This window comes from Anabrus simplex, chromosome 1, assembly GCF_040414725.1.
Source record: "Anabrus simplex isolate iqAnaSimp1 chromosome 1, ASM4041472v1, whole genome shotgun sequence".
Classification (NCBI taxonomy): domain Eukaryota; kingdom Metazoa; phylum Arthropoda; class Insecta; order Orthoptera; family Tettigoniidae; genus Anabrus; species Anabrus simplex.
In genome coordinates, this window is record NC_090265.1 from 1,014,595,500 (window position 1) to 1,014,610,196 (window position 14,697).

At 38.6% G+C, this 14,697-nt stretch overlaps 1 protein-coding gene across 4 annotated transcripts in view; it reads right to left on the reverse strand.

Moving 5' to 3' along the window:
* Positions 1-14,697, reverse strand: part of fwd (phosphatidylinositol 4-kinase beta fwd) — a 374,395-nt gene that overhangs the window by 222,140 nt on the left and 137,558 nt on the right. For 2 of the 4 annotated variants that reach the window (XM_067136951.2, XM_067136956.2), the window contains exon 1: positions 9,156-9,437. The exons of 1 other annotated variant lie outside the window; for it this stretch is intronic. The gene's annotated coding sequence lies outside the window, so the exon portion shown is untranslated. Of the gene's footprint in view, positions 1-9,155; positions 9,438-14,697 lie in introns of those variants that run through there. One more of the 4 variants, XM_067136953.2, reaches the window with a different exon arrangement.

The following is a 14,697-nucleotide window of genomic DNA, read 5'->3' on the forward strand; positions in this document are numbered from 1 at the left end:
CTCTAGCTGGAATTTATACATATCACACAAATCACAAGTACCGATTTCTGGAAGGTCGAAAAATAAATTGCTCTTCATTAACCCGCGAGTGATCGCTAACCAAAATGTAGCGTGAGTGGTCACTGGCCAAAATGTAACGCGAGTGTTCGCGCGAGACTTTCTCACATCAAAATAAATATGACATTTTTCAGTTTTGTGGGGCATAAGGCTGAAATTTACCACTGAAAACAAACGCAAGTTCTACCTTATATATTTTAGATAAAAATGAAACAAAGAAAATGAAATGGCATATGGCTTTTAGTGCCGGGAGTGTCCGAGGACAAGTTCGGCTCGCCAGATGCAGGTTTTTTTATTCGACTCCCGAAGGCGACCTACACATTGTGATGAGGATGAAATGATGATGAAGACAACACATACACTCAGCCCCCGTGCTAGTGAAATTAACCAATTATTGTTAAAATTCCCGACCCTGCCGGGAATCGAACCCGGGACCCCAGTGACCAAAGGCCAGCACACTAACCATTTAGCCATGGAGCCGAACATAAATATGAAATGATTAGCTGTTTATAAAAGAAACAAACTGCTACTTAAAATAACATGTGCAATGTACATAAAAATAACTTCCGTCCTGGAGTTGTAAAAAAATAAAATCTCACACATGCATTATATCTAGTAATATTTACGTAAAAAGCAAGGTTTCTGAACACAGTAACATTTTCAAAAACAAGAAGTGCTCATAATACAAATACTAACGCGTACAACAGGAGCAAGTTTTCCGCTCCACTTCAACATAACACCAACGCCATTGGTCGCGCGATGAGAGAAACTTTCACGCAGTGCGCACGGTCATATAGGAACCTTTGTTCTGACTAGGGGAGGGGGTGCTTACCCTTCAAATGTGAATCGCTCTACTCACGACAGTTATAAACTCAGCTAGAAGAGGGAACAGTCACCTCCCTTTCATCACTGTGAAGTAATATCACAATAAAAAATAATGTGAGAGAAAATCTCATATAGCGACCACTCGCGGGTTAAAGGCCCACTTGCAAAGCCATCTTTTGCTTTCTTCGAACTGCCTTGCATTCTTCAACATACAGTAGGGCCTACAATGAATAAATTTTTTTTTAAGGTTGAGTTAACTTCCAAAATAAATTTTGCCTGTCCTTTCTCGACAATAGTGGCTTTCATATGAAGGATACTTCATGACGTGTTTTCTTATTTGTTCTGAAACATTATCACAAATTTTGCAATGTATTTTAGAGCAAAAACTAGTAATGTACTGATCATTTAGCCTATAAAGTTTAAACATGTTCCTTCAGTTCTGTCAAAAAATAAGCATGGCACAGTAGGATATCCTGATGCCAATTACTACATCCTTTTGAATAGGCTCATTTGCTTTCATAGATAAAGCTAATAACCTTTTTCCCTCTTCTTAAATTCATAGTTTATAAGTAGTGCACTTCACAGACTCAGTCTTTTAAAGAATCACCAACAACCCCTTGTCAAAAGCAGCACATGCACATTGTGTCCCACAACAAGGACTTGAACCAATTTGTTTCCTTAGAGCTATAACAATGCACCTGAATTTACACTTACAGATTCCTAAAATATTTAGAACCATTTTGTAGTAATATGAGTTAACTTTAACTCCACGATGCATTAGGACTTGCATCATTTCAAACTTGCCTATTTCCTTTCTAAATTAACTTTTGGACTTAATCTAATTTAGTTCTAAAACAAGAGGCCATAGGAACCTTGTTTTCAGAGATTTATCAGTTTTGGCAAAAAATGGACTTACGTTACTCTAGCTCTCAGGTAAAGATTTTATCTTGAATGGGGGCGATACCAAATTGCTGCATAAGAGTATTGTTTCAGATGTGATGCTGGACTGAGACACCTAACGTCCACCTAACCAATTGTATGAAGTCAACTTTCGTTAGTTTTGGTCGCAGGCCAGCATTCTGTGGTCACACAAAGTACCTGCAACTTCCCTCCACTTTGACCATGTTGCTCTGACTCACGCTCTAACATCAACATCAATTCAACACTTAACCTGCAAGCATGATCCCAGGTATCTGAACAAGTTAGCTCTGTGAAGATCTACACCATCAACTAAGATGGAACCATCAGCCAGACTTATTTCCAAATACTTTGTTTATGCAGTGTTAAGACTAAGCCCAAACTGCAAAAGGCAAATGGCATACGTCTGAACTTGTCACTAGAGCTCTTCCCTAATTGTAGCTGCAAGCATGACATCATCAACATACAGCAATGTCCATGGAACATCGCAATGCAAATCACGTATTATAGTGTCCATGACAAGGATGAAAAGGAGCGGTGACAGCGTAGATCCCTGATGGATGCCAACTCCATAAAGAAGTCATCAAAGGTGACGACTAAGCATCTAACACAACTGGTAGTGTTTGAGTACAGCAGGCGAATCCCTGTGGAACTCTATGGCTGTGCAGCGAGTACCATATAACTTGGTGTGGGACATGGTCAAAGATCTTTTGCAATTTGCTTTACATCGCACTGACACAGATAGGTCTTATGGTGACGATAGGACAGGAAAGGGCTAGGAGTGGAAGGAAGCGGCCGTGGCCTTAAGTACGGTACAGCCCCAGCATTTGCCTGGTGTGAAAATGAGAAACCACGGCAAACCATCTTCAGGGCTGCAGACAGTGGGGTTCGAACCCACTATCTCCTGAATACTGGATACTGGCCACACTTAAGCGACTGCAGCTATCAAGCTCGGTAGTCAAAGATTTTATCCGAATCAAGGAATAATAGATGTAATGGCTTACTCTTCTCCAGCAGCATTCATGTGGCAAGAATCCCATCTGTAGAGCTGGAACTTTTGATGAATCCACACTGGTTGATGAATGTGACAATGCTGCAAAGGCACCTCTAATACCACAACTATATTTCTACAGCCAAACTGTAATGCTGTCTGCAGGTTGCAACCATTACAACAAATAGATGAAATCTGCTGAGAAACTACCCACTGAATTGAAGACTAGGCTATCACAAAATCTTTAGACCTGTGTGGTCAAGATGAAAGTCCAGTTATGCAAGTAAGGTTCTCACACCATGTCCCCCTGTGGGTGGGGGTGTTAGAATAACACCCATGGTACCCCCTGCCTGTTGTAAAAGGCGACTAAAAGATACTTCAGGGGCTCTTAACTTGGGAGCAAGGGTTGGCAACCATAGGGCCCTTAAGTGAGTCCTGGCTTTACTTCCACTTACTTGTGCCAGGCTCCTCACTTTTATTTATCCTATCCAACCTGCCTTGGTCAACTCTTGTCCTTTTCCAACCCCAGTGGTATTATGTGTGAAGTACTAGGGAGTCTTATTTTCATGCCCTTTCATGGCCCTCGTCTTTCTTCGGCCGATACCTTCATTTTTCGAAGTGTTGGAGTCCTTCCTTTTTTTCCTCTGATTAGTGCTAACAGAGGATGGTTAACCAGTTCTACATCCTCTTAAAACAATAATCCCCACCAACACCACTCTGTCTCAATGAAAATAAATGTGTGTGTGTGGGGGGGGGGGGGAGAATATACTCCATTTTACAAACATTTCTTGGTGTCCCTATTCTTGCATTGTGGAAGACTTAACCAACACAAGGTTATGTGCATTAAATATGTCTAAATTCAGGTCTGTAGTACAGTAGAATGACAAACTAGGCCTATTATATAACATAAGTAATATATGTATTACATAACATATTTCAGTTTGCATGTTATTTTTACACATCCACCTCCACAGCGTAACAGCACTATTAGTTGCTGTCCTCGGGGGGCCCAGGTTCTATTCCCAGTACTACCACAAATTTAAAAATGGCAGGAGGGCAGGCATGTGCTTAAAATGGTACATGCAGCTCACTTCCATTGAGGGTGTGCCTGAAAAGAGCTGCACCTCCTCAGGACAAGGACACAAGTTTATTTTATTTTTAAATGTTCATTTATGTTACAGTAGTATTATTATTATTATTATTATTATTAACATCAATAATTAAGTTGTTATTCTTAACAACAACAATAATATTAATAATAATAATTCAAGTAAAATTAATAGGACTAGTCATTCCATAAAGCTTTATTCACAACAGAGGTGAACATTTCCTATTTTAACTACCAAAATCTGCCTGGCTAAAGTTCTTAAAAGAAAATATGGAAAATACTTTTTTAAGGAGTTAATCTGATGACCTAGTATTAATGGGCTTAAAATATGTAGCTATTCATCTATTTAGGACTGTTTCTTCCCATTTCCAACTCTTCACCATCTATAAATAATACAAGCTGGCCTCAAGCCATTTCAAGATTAGCAGAAGTCTTGTGACTCACTCATGAGGCAGTAAAAAGACTGTTTAGTAAATGAGGGTGAGAGATCAGAAGTAAATAAGCAAATGGTACCTACACCTTGTCCCACTCACATCCTGTTTACCACAAACTAAATAGCAATTCCACAAAATGGTACAACTACAAATTTCACTATGTTTATAATTGTCTGAATTTACATGGTAGGCTATAATTCGGGCAAACAAGTGAGAAAGTGATCTTGTGTGTTCTTACCTGTGCTGATAATTTTTATTTTTCTCTTTTTTAAATTTATTCTATAAATAGGTTGAGTCAATGCATGCAGAATATTTTTCCATTACATAAAACAGAAAATAATGCAAAATATGTACCATAAGTAGAAGGAAATTTTAATGAAAACTGTACCAGCTGTGATTCAAATATAATTGCTAAAACTTACTGCCACACTTAATAGACAATATCATAAGCCAGGCTGAGTCACAACGATGGTTAGAGTGCTAGTGTTTTGAGTCCAAGGTGGCAAGTTCAATCCTGGCTCAGTCCAGTAGTATTTCAAGGTGTTAAAATACGTCAGCCTCATGTCAAAAGATTTAATGCCACGTAAAAAACTCCTCCAACTTGGAGTCTCCAAAATCTGTTAAGTATCATTTATTATATAATTAAGTAGGGTCTTTTAAGATACCACTTAATAATACCCTAAATATGATACAAAATCACAAAATCTGATATTCTAAAACCCAAAGGAGTAGGCTATCTTGTTAAAAATAATAGTTTCAATTAGGTACCACATCGAGCATATGACACTGTTGATGATTCGCCCGTCGGATGGGAACACGAAAGCCTTGAGCAAACCGCTTGGCACTATTCGACAAGAGAAGGCTATGTGTTGACACCGAGTTTCACCCTCTCCCTTTTCACTATCATATATCACGTCATTCGTTTCACCTCAACCCTCAAACGTTGTTGTGGGGTCTTTTACGATACCAGTAGAACTGGACAGCCCTGGCATTGCATCAGCCTGCTACTCTGACCTTCCACATTCCTTGTACCTTATCAGCAGTGCAAGCTTGACTTGCAGCCGAAGTGGTTGTGTAGTTGTGTGATTTGTTTTCCCACTGCATAAGTTGAAATATCACTGGTGCCATTATTGACCCCATGACAGCGTAAGTGTTTGTATGTTACGTTTGATAACAATGTCTACACCTGTGACACAGTGTAATTTTGAGTATTATTTAGTGTTATTCTCTTCTTTTCAGTGGTATTATGGCTTCTAAATCTCATGGACGTATGCCTGTGCTTGATCCTAATTTTCCTGACTTTATAAATAGTGTGTTGGAACAAGATGAAGGAAGTGATGGAAGTGATCGCAAAAACTAAAACGATCTGGATTATAATTCTGAACATAATACAGATTCGAGCAACACTATAATTCTGACGATGCTAATAGTGATACAATAAACCAGCCCAATAGCGGAACAGCTAATTTCTTTGGTAAAAATAGATACAAATGGTCATCGACTGAACCCACTAGGAATGTGAGAACACACCTGCCCACAACCTGATTATCAAACTTCCTACTGTCAAAGGGCCTGAAAAATGCAATGGGGGATTCATGCAGTCCGTTACAATTATGGGAGTGTTTGTTTAGCACAGATATGTTAGAAGAAGTAGTCAAGCGCACTAATGAGAAACTTTATTCCTATAGTACTTAAGTTTTCTGCTCAAAACAGAACTAAGGGACACCAATGTCACAGAGCTTAGGGCTTTTTTTGGACTTCTATATTTCAGTGCTATATTTAAATCTAACCATGAAACTTCAGAATCAATGTTTGCCACAGATGGTACTGGCAGGGTTATTTTCGTGCCATATTATCGAAACAGAGGACCTCACTTCTCAAATATTGTGTAAGATTTGACGATAGTACCACCCGGGATGAAAGGAAGAAAACTGATCCTGCTGCGCCAATATCATGGACATTTCAGAGGATGATTGAGAATAGCCAGAATTGTTACAGCATAGGCTCATATGCATGTATAGATGAGAAGATGCTTGTTGGCTTTCATGGTAGGTGTAAATTTAGGGTGCACATGGCAAGCAAACCAGAAAATATGGTCTGAAAATCATGAATTTATCTGAAGCCCGTACAAATTACCTTCTAAATGCCTACTTATATACTGGAAAGGACAGTGATGGTGCTGGCTTGACAAATGAAGAAAAGAAGTTCACCAAACCAACTCAGTGCGTATTAAGATTGGCAAAACCACTTAATGGCTTGAATTGTAATATTACAGCCGATAATTATTTTGGATCTATAGAAGTGGTTACAGAGTTGAGGAATCGGAACCCGACATACGTGGGGACGCTGCGGAGAAATAAAAAAGAAATACCATCCGAATTGCAGCCACAAAGGAAAAGAATTGTTGGTTCAATGGAGTATGGATTTACAAATGATCATACTCTAATTTTTCATGTCCCAAGAAAGGGTAAAGCTGTCATCTTAGTTTCCAGCATGCATCACTCAAGAAGTACCGACCCTGAAACCGGCAAGGAGGAAATCATTTCATTTTATAACAGTACTAAAGGTGGATAGATTCTCTCGACCAGAAGTGTGTTACATACAGCACAAGTAGACGAACACATAGATAGCCCCTTGCTATTTTCTATGCCATGCTGAACATAACTGTAGTAAATTCATACATACTACACACATCATTCAAGAAGTACACTCCTATTTCTCGATTTGACTTCATAAAAACACTGGCTACACAGCTTTCTGAAACGTATCTCAACGAAAGACTCATCAATAACCGGCTACCGAAGGAACTCCGTATGGTAATCTCCAGGATTTTGAAAAAGCCTTGTCCTAAACAGCAAATAATTGCTCAAGGATTAAAGAGGAAACGATGTGCATTGTGCCCCCGTTCTACTGAGAAGAAGACCAACCTGTATTGTGTCAAATATGATCGCCCAGTCTGCCAAACTTGCCACACTGTAGTGTGTAAAGAATGTGGAGATGATATGTCATGAATATTAAACATTAGCATAATCAAGCTAGGCCTAAAAGAGATTTAAATATAAATTTCATTATGTATATTGTAACTGCAACTATTTAGCATTACTATTAATATAACACTTTAAAATTTGGTGATAATTATCATATTCATAATATATTTCTAAAATATTCATGTTCCATTGATTAATTTTCATACAGAGTCATTTTCTAATAATCTTTAATGTTACTTCTTATATAAGAATTTGGTTAAAAATAATACAAATTATTCTGGTGTACATATATTACAGCGTAATTGATTAATGGTTATGGTATAAACAAAATAAAGTATGTTATAAACCATTAATTAATGTGGTATCATTTTCGACCTCACAACATTCGTTTGCGCATTAAAACTCCCTGAATGTGATTGACATGAGGAAGAACATCTAATTTTTACGATCTGAAATTGCTATATATAAGCCCATAAAAATTATAGGCTCAGTATAGTATTTATATGGAAGTCCCTTGTGTATCATATTTAGGAACTGTACTGTTCGGATTTTTAATCCAAAATATGTTAGGGCCTACTTACGTTTATTTTTCTAGCATTAACTTAATTTATTACTATGATTAATTAAATACATCCAGTTGGTATGTAGCAGTAGCTTATGTGGTACTTGCACATCAAACCCTTATGCCTTTTTCTCTACAAAGTTGGGTATAAAGCGAGATGAAAATCCGTAACAAATTTTATAACTAAGTTCAAAATCTATTTGCCTACCAAGTAGCCTAAATTTAGAATAAGTTATTTCTAGGTTATCCTTGTTTTAACTAACGAATTTTTGAAGGACTTTTAGGTCATAAATCCCTTATTTGTACATCATTCTTTGATAATTTATAGGCCATTAAATAATCTTGGCCCTATCAGTATAGTTAATAATATAATGGCAGTGTGCACAAGAAACTAAAACTAAAATGACTGGCATGGTAATTTCAATTAGACCTAGAAATGATAAATATGATCGAGAAAAGCATGATTAGTGATAAAAAGCCAATTACACAGCCCTTGTCCCGTTTGCAATACAGCATAAAAACATTTGAAATACTGATAACCCTAAAATATGATTGTGCTTCATCTGATACCACTATGTAACGAATTGTGTGTTACCCGGTATCCAATTCTGACTATAGTCTGTTTTAAATACAGAGGTTTCGTATGAGAGGCTAATTTATACAAATTCCATAAGAAAAAGAAAAATTAAACGTCTGGAAACAATTACTAGGAATGTCAGTGCTTTATGCACGTAACAGAGCATGAAACGCGGCAAACTGGTATCCAGTATCATAATATAATATTCACAATGACACACAATAAAAGAAACACAATTCTTTCGAATCACAGGAGTAATAAACAACTTTCTTCGTGAGCAAGAAAATATAAATGTACGTTATTTGGCTTAATAAGCTGGATTGTTAATAAAATATATTAGATTTTGACCACAAGAATGAGAACGCGCGACAGATGGGTGATATGGAAGTAAATGCAGAATCGGTATCAATTTAATGAATAGAAATGTCAGGAGATCCACGGAGCTGTCAAAACTATTTTTGACAACATTGAAGAGATTGAAGTAATTAGGTAGTTCAAGTGATCAGAACGAAATCAACTAATCACCTTTACGATTAAAATATACAATATATACACAAAGTTCAAAGGGAAATTCCACGATCGTCGAACATGCATGGTTTCAATTAATAAACTGGGTGTGCCCAAAACAGAGTTGCGGTAGAGCTTGCCGACATTTAAAAAAATCTGCACACATATGCCACACAAATTTCTACTCACCACATTAACAAATCCTCATTTCATTTCAATGTCCGTATAAAGATGTGTATATAAAACTCACTTCCGTGTTTTGATCAACTTTCTATCAACCAGCTTGTAGAACTTGACATTTCACATAATCCCATGGATGTTCTTCATTAAGACGGTACAATCAACCTACTGTGATATAATTAACAAAAAGTAGAACAACTTCCCGAACAAGAACTCACAATAGACACTCGATTCCGCAAGTTAACACGATTTACATTAACATTTCTAGTGCCTAAAATAAATTCTAACAACTTTCTGCCACGACAGCCATATTAGATTAATATGGCAGTCTTACCAACAAACACGAATTGTTTTACAAATTTTCTGCACGTATTAAAGCAGTAAGACGCATAAAACGGGCGGATGTCTCAAGTATATCGAAACTCATGCTAATTATTATCAAAAATGTTATTTATATATTACATTTCTGTTTATATTTCTGTTTAGATAACGAAGAAAACTTGTATGGATTCTGCACTTCAAAACGTCTGTTATATTGGTAATAATCAAATATGTTTGGGTGGGGAAGGTCACATAACGAGTGCAGCTGCACTCGAATGAGCTCAATTCTCAATTCCTGAGGACAGCCGAGAAGCAAAAACTAAGCGTCGTAGCGAAGGCCTGCGTGCAAAATCTGAATATGTTACTTGGTACACTTAAATCAACCCTGTTTTAAGATCTCATACAGCCCTATGTTCTTGAACGTTATGCTGGTTTATATAGTCCATAATATATTTTCCATTGTTCAAGTGTAGGTACAATGATTGCAATCATTGTTCAAATAATTGTAGGCCTATATTTCCGTCACCCCGTCTCTTACCGTCGAAGTTCATCAAATTGGCCTGATATATGCCTACTCGTAATATAAGAATTGTGCGCGACATATTAACTACCTATTTAATGTACAAAGTTGGATTATGTTTCCTTCAGCTAGGCGTTGAAGAAACGTCCGCATCCACTGTGGGAAAGTAAAGTTCCCTACATTGCGTTCCACTGCAGCAATGGAACACATTGGCAATTACGTAAGTGCAACGTAGCAACTATGACAGGAATGTTGTTGTTAAGCGATAACAAAGCCCTAGCACGTGACTTTGACAGCAGTCTGCCACTCGCGCGCCTCATAAAAGTCGACACGACTATGTCCTTGGCAAAGAATGAATTAATTTGCGTTTACCTTGAATATTCGCTAGTTACCCTGGTTCACGTAATACCAATACTAAAGTTAAAGAAAACATGAAAGACGTCGATCTCGTTACGGTGCTTCTAGGGATGAGTTAACCACGATTCTAACTCTAAAGTTCAAGTGCATTCTTCCTCTTATAAAAGAAAAAAACTAGCTCATAAAACAAATATTTCCATGACAAGACAAAGCAGCCTTACCTCTCTCGCACTTCATCATGCGATGTGCAAGAGCTCTTGTAAGATCTTTTTACGTATATTGTCAGGTCTTACTAGTGTGAAAATCTAGTATGAGATGGAGAGAGATAAAAGTCCTTGTAGCATCGCACTGAATTCCGAATTAAAATGCGAATCCCCAATTTCCTATATCGTTTCATGTAGACAGACTTTCATATTAGTTGGCTATTTTTCCTTTTCGTGATTGTTGTGTGATGTTAACGCAGTAAAATGCTCACTGAGTAGGTTTTTTCAAATGTAATATAATATTATGTGAAGATAAGTCATGTGCTAAAGAGTTAGGGCCACCGTTATTTGTTTAAAAATATATATATTTGACGAATAAACAATATCGCACATGAGATTTTTGCAACACACGCAATTTATTATAATAGATAGGCCTATCGGTTCAAACTGGATAACGCCAACAAATTTCGGAATCTTCAACTCGGGATAAGTTACTTCCAAAAATTGTGATAGTCGGGTTGAAGATGGTAATGAGAAACATTTAGGCCAACGTGTTTATTTTCTAGGAACAATAACAATCGTTTAACGCCCCTTGAATTGCTATAGATTTTACGAGATGCCAGAGTATCGGAATTTGTCCCGCATGACTTCATCAAGCTGGAATCTAATGACACAATAGCCGAGTGTTATTTAAAACACTGAGCGAGCTAGCCGGGCGGTTAGGGAAGCACAGAGAAGATAGTGAGTTCGAACCCCACTGTCGGCAGCCCTGAAGATGGTTTTCTGTGGTTTCACACTTTCACATCGGGCAAATTCTATGAGTGTACCTTGATTAAGGCCACGGCCGCTTCCTTCCCACTCCTAGCCATAAGACTAGTCTGCGTCGGTGCAACGTAAAGTCAAAACTGTTATTTAAGCACCCTGACCTCGCACAATCTCGGAAACAGAAAGACAACGGCTAGCTGATCTCCAACATCACAGGGTGCTTACTCCAATACCGATGTAGTCCACGCGTGCAAATATTCACCCAACGTAAAAGAGTCCGAGGAGTGAACATTCTACTCGAGTGAATGTGCTAGAAATGAAGTAAGTCTATTTAGTGAAGTTCAATTATTGCGCGTTACGGTAACATTCTTTTTAAGTAAAACTGTAATATGTATACAACAAGCAATTAGGGTTGTGGCACTATAGGCTATATCGAACACTTAAACATCTCTATGAATAATTGATCGGTATATTTTGCCAGTGAAGAACTGACCCCTTAAGGAACGATAAAACCTTAGCGGAACATCCATTGGTTGCAACTACCCTGTTCTGACATTTAAAATGCATAATCTATAGGTTCGAGAATCGAGACGCCCTTAAATTCAACAGCTATAACAAATACAGGCTATAATCATCCATACATATCGAACGATCTGCGTTATATCGATCAGTGAGGTTTTAATTATTGAATATGATCAGGACATGATTTTTATCTTATATATCGAACGAATATACAATAAATCACAAAAGCAGAGGAAGCAGTTAATACATATTAAAATATCCTGAGAAACACATAAATCAGTATCTGTCTATCTTTCCACAGAGAGGGGAACATGTTTTTAGCCTTCCTTGTTTCTTTTCTTTCTCTTCAATTCTTCCCGGTACTCCTTTGAAGATATCGCGTATGTTTTCCTTAATCTAGAGTAAACTGATACCGTAATGTTTTTCTGGTACCGGTACCGTACTTGAGGAACTTTGAGGAAATTTTTGAAATAATCCTCGCTACTACTTGGGATGCGTAAGCAAGCAAGTTCCGAAGCGATTTCATCCTCATTCAATAATGTCGGCTTGTGAACTTTTACTCCACTCTTCAAAATGACGGTACCAGGAAGATTCTTCTTGGGAGAAGATACACACACCTCTAAACATTCATCATTCCACGTGAAATCTCAATTTTCTCTGCCCTGATCATTTATTTCTTCTTATGATGATGATGAGGATGATGATGATGATGAACTATCATCGTTTCATTTTGATTAGCCGACATTGTTTCGCTTTGTATCCAGTTGTAACACTTTTCCAATAAGCGTACAAATCTTGTTCAGCATCATTCTGCTTTTCTCCATCACGCCTTAGTTTGTCAAACTTATCGAGAATACAAGGAGGCAAGAATGCTTCCAGGTCATCAAACACAACTAACTTTAACTTCTGATTGAATGTGGAAGGGGATAAAGTGCTGCCTTCGTCATTCCCTTGCGGTTGCTTTCCTACTGGTGTCTTCAAAATAACTGCGATACATTTTGTGTAGTCCACAGCGTTGGGATCTAGTGTATAGAGACCACACTTACAAAAGGTGTTTTTCACAAGATCTGGCCTAACAGCATCATCCCAAACTTCCTTTATCATGAGTGCAAAATTTACCTTGGTTACTGATGCTCCGAGAGTTCGTATTTTCTCATCTTGAAGATAACTTTCCCATGCTCCCTTTAGAGGTGCAAATACCCACATCTGCTGGTTGTCCAACTCGGCTGAATGTTCAGCGTACTGGGTACTGGGTCAGAGGGTCCCGGGTTCGATTCCCGACTGCGTCGGGGATTTTAACCTTCATTGGTTAATTCCAATGGCCGGGGGGCTGGGTGTTTGTGCTGTCCCCAACATCCCTGCAACTCACACACCGCACATAACACTATCCTCCATCACAATAACTCGCAATTACCTACACATGGTTGATGCTACCCACCCTCATCGGAGGGTCTGCATTACAAGGGCTGCACTCGGCTAGAAATACCAAACACAAAACCCACGGCACTACAGCCCTTGAAGGGCCTTGGCCTACCAAGCGACCGCTGCTTAGCCCGAAGGCCTGCAGATTACGAGGTGTCGTGTGGTCAGCACGACGCATCCTCTCGGCCGTTATTCTTTGTTTTCTAGACCTGGGCCGCTATCTCACCGTCAGATAGCTCTTTAATTCTAATCACGTAGGCTGAGTGGACCTCGTACCAGCCCTCAGGTCCAGGTAAAAATCCCTGGCCTGGCCGGGAATCGAACCCGGGGCCGTAAGAGGTAGGCACGCTACCCCTACACCACGGGGCCGGCCGGCTAGAAATAGCCACACGAAATTATTATTATTATTATTATTATTATTATTATTATTATTATTATTATTATTATTATTTCGTGTGGCTATTTCTAGCCGAGTGCAGCCCTTGTAAGGCAGACCCTCCGATGAGGGTGGGCGGCATCTGCCATATCTAGGTAACTGCGTGTTATTGTGGTGGAGGATAGTGTTATGTGTGGTATGTGAGTTGCAGGGATGTTGGGGACAGCACAAACACCCAGCCCCCGGGCCATTGGAATTAACCAATTAAGGTTAAAATCCTCGACCCGGCCGGGAATCGAACCCAGGACCCTCTGAACCGAAGGCCAGTACGCTGACCATTCAGCCAACGAGTCGGACATTATTATTATTATTATTATTATTATTATTATTATTATTATTATTATTATTATTATTATTGCAAGTTGCTTTACGTCGCACCGACACAGATAGGTCTTATGGCGACGATGGGACACGGAAGGGCTAGGAGTGGGAAGAAAGCGGCCGTGGCCTTAATTAAGGTACAGCCTGGTGTGAAAATGGGAAACCACGGAAAACCATTTTCAGGGCTGCCGACAGTGGGGTTCGAACCTACTATCTCCCGAATACTGGATACTGGCCGCACTTAAGCGACTGCATCTATCGAGCTCGGTATTATTATTATTATTATTATTATTATTATTATTATTATTATTATTATTATTATTATTATTATTATTATTATTATTATCTACTGGTTGCAGAAGATTGGTAGCGTTAGGACCTTCAGCCAGCCACTTTCTGTTGTCTCGTAGATCCATGGCTCAGGTACACTTGCTCTGATAATTTGCTGAAGTCGTATGTTGCTGTAGATGATAATTGTTGAGGCACAACGCTCATCGGCACAGAAATTTCCGAGCACTGTTATGCCTTCATTTTCTTTAGACGTTACCGTAATTAGAAGCTGTTCCCCTCTGAGTCCAAAGTACTTTCCCAAAACCTTATGGACTTATGGAACAGAAAATTTGTCTTGTCTTCATGGAAGATCCTGCTTGGGTCTTCCATAATAGATCTTACGTCCACAGATTG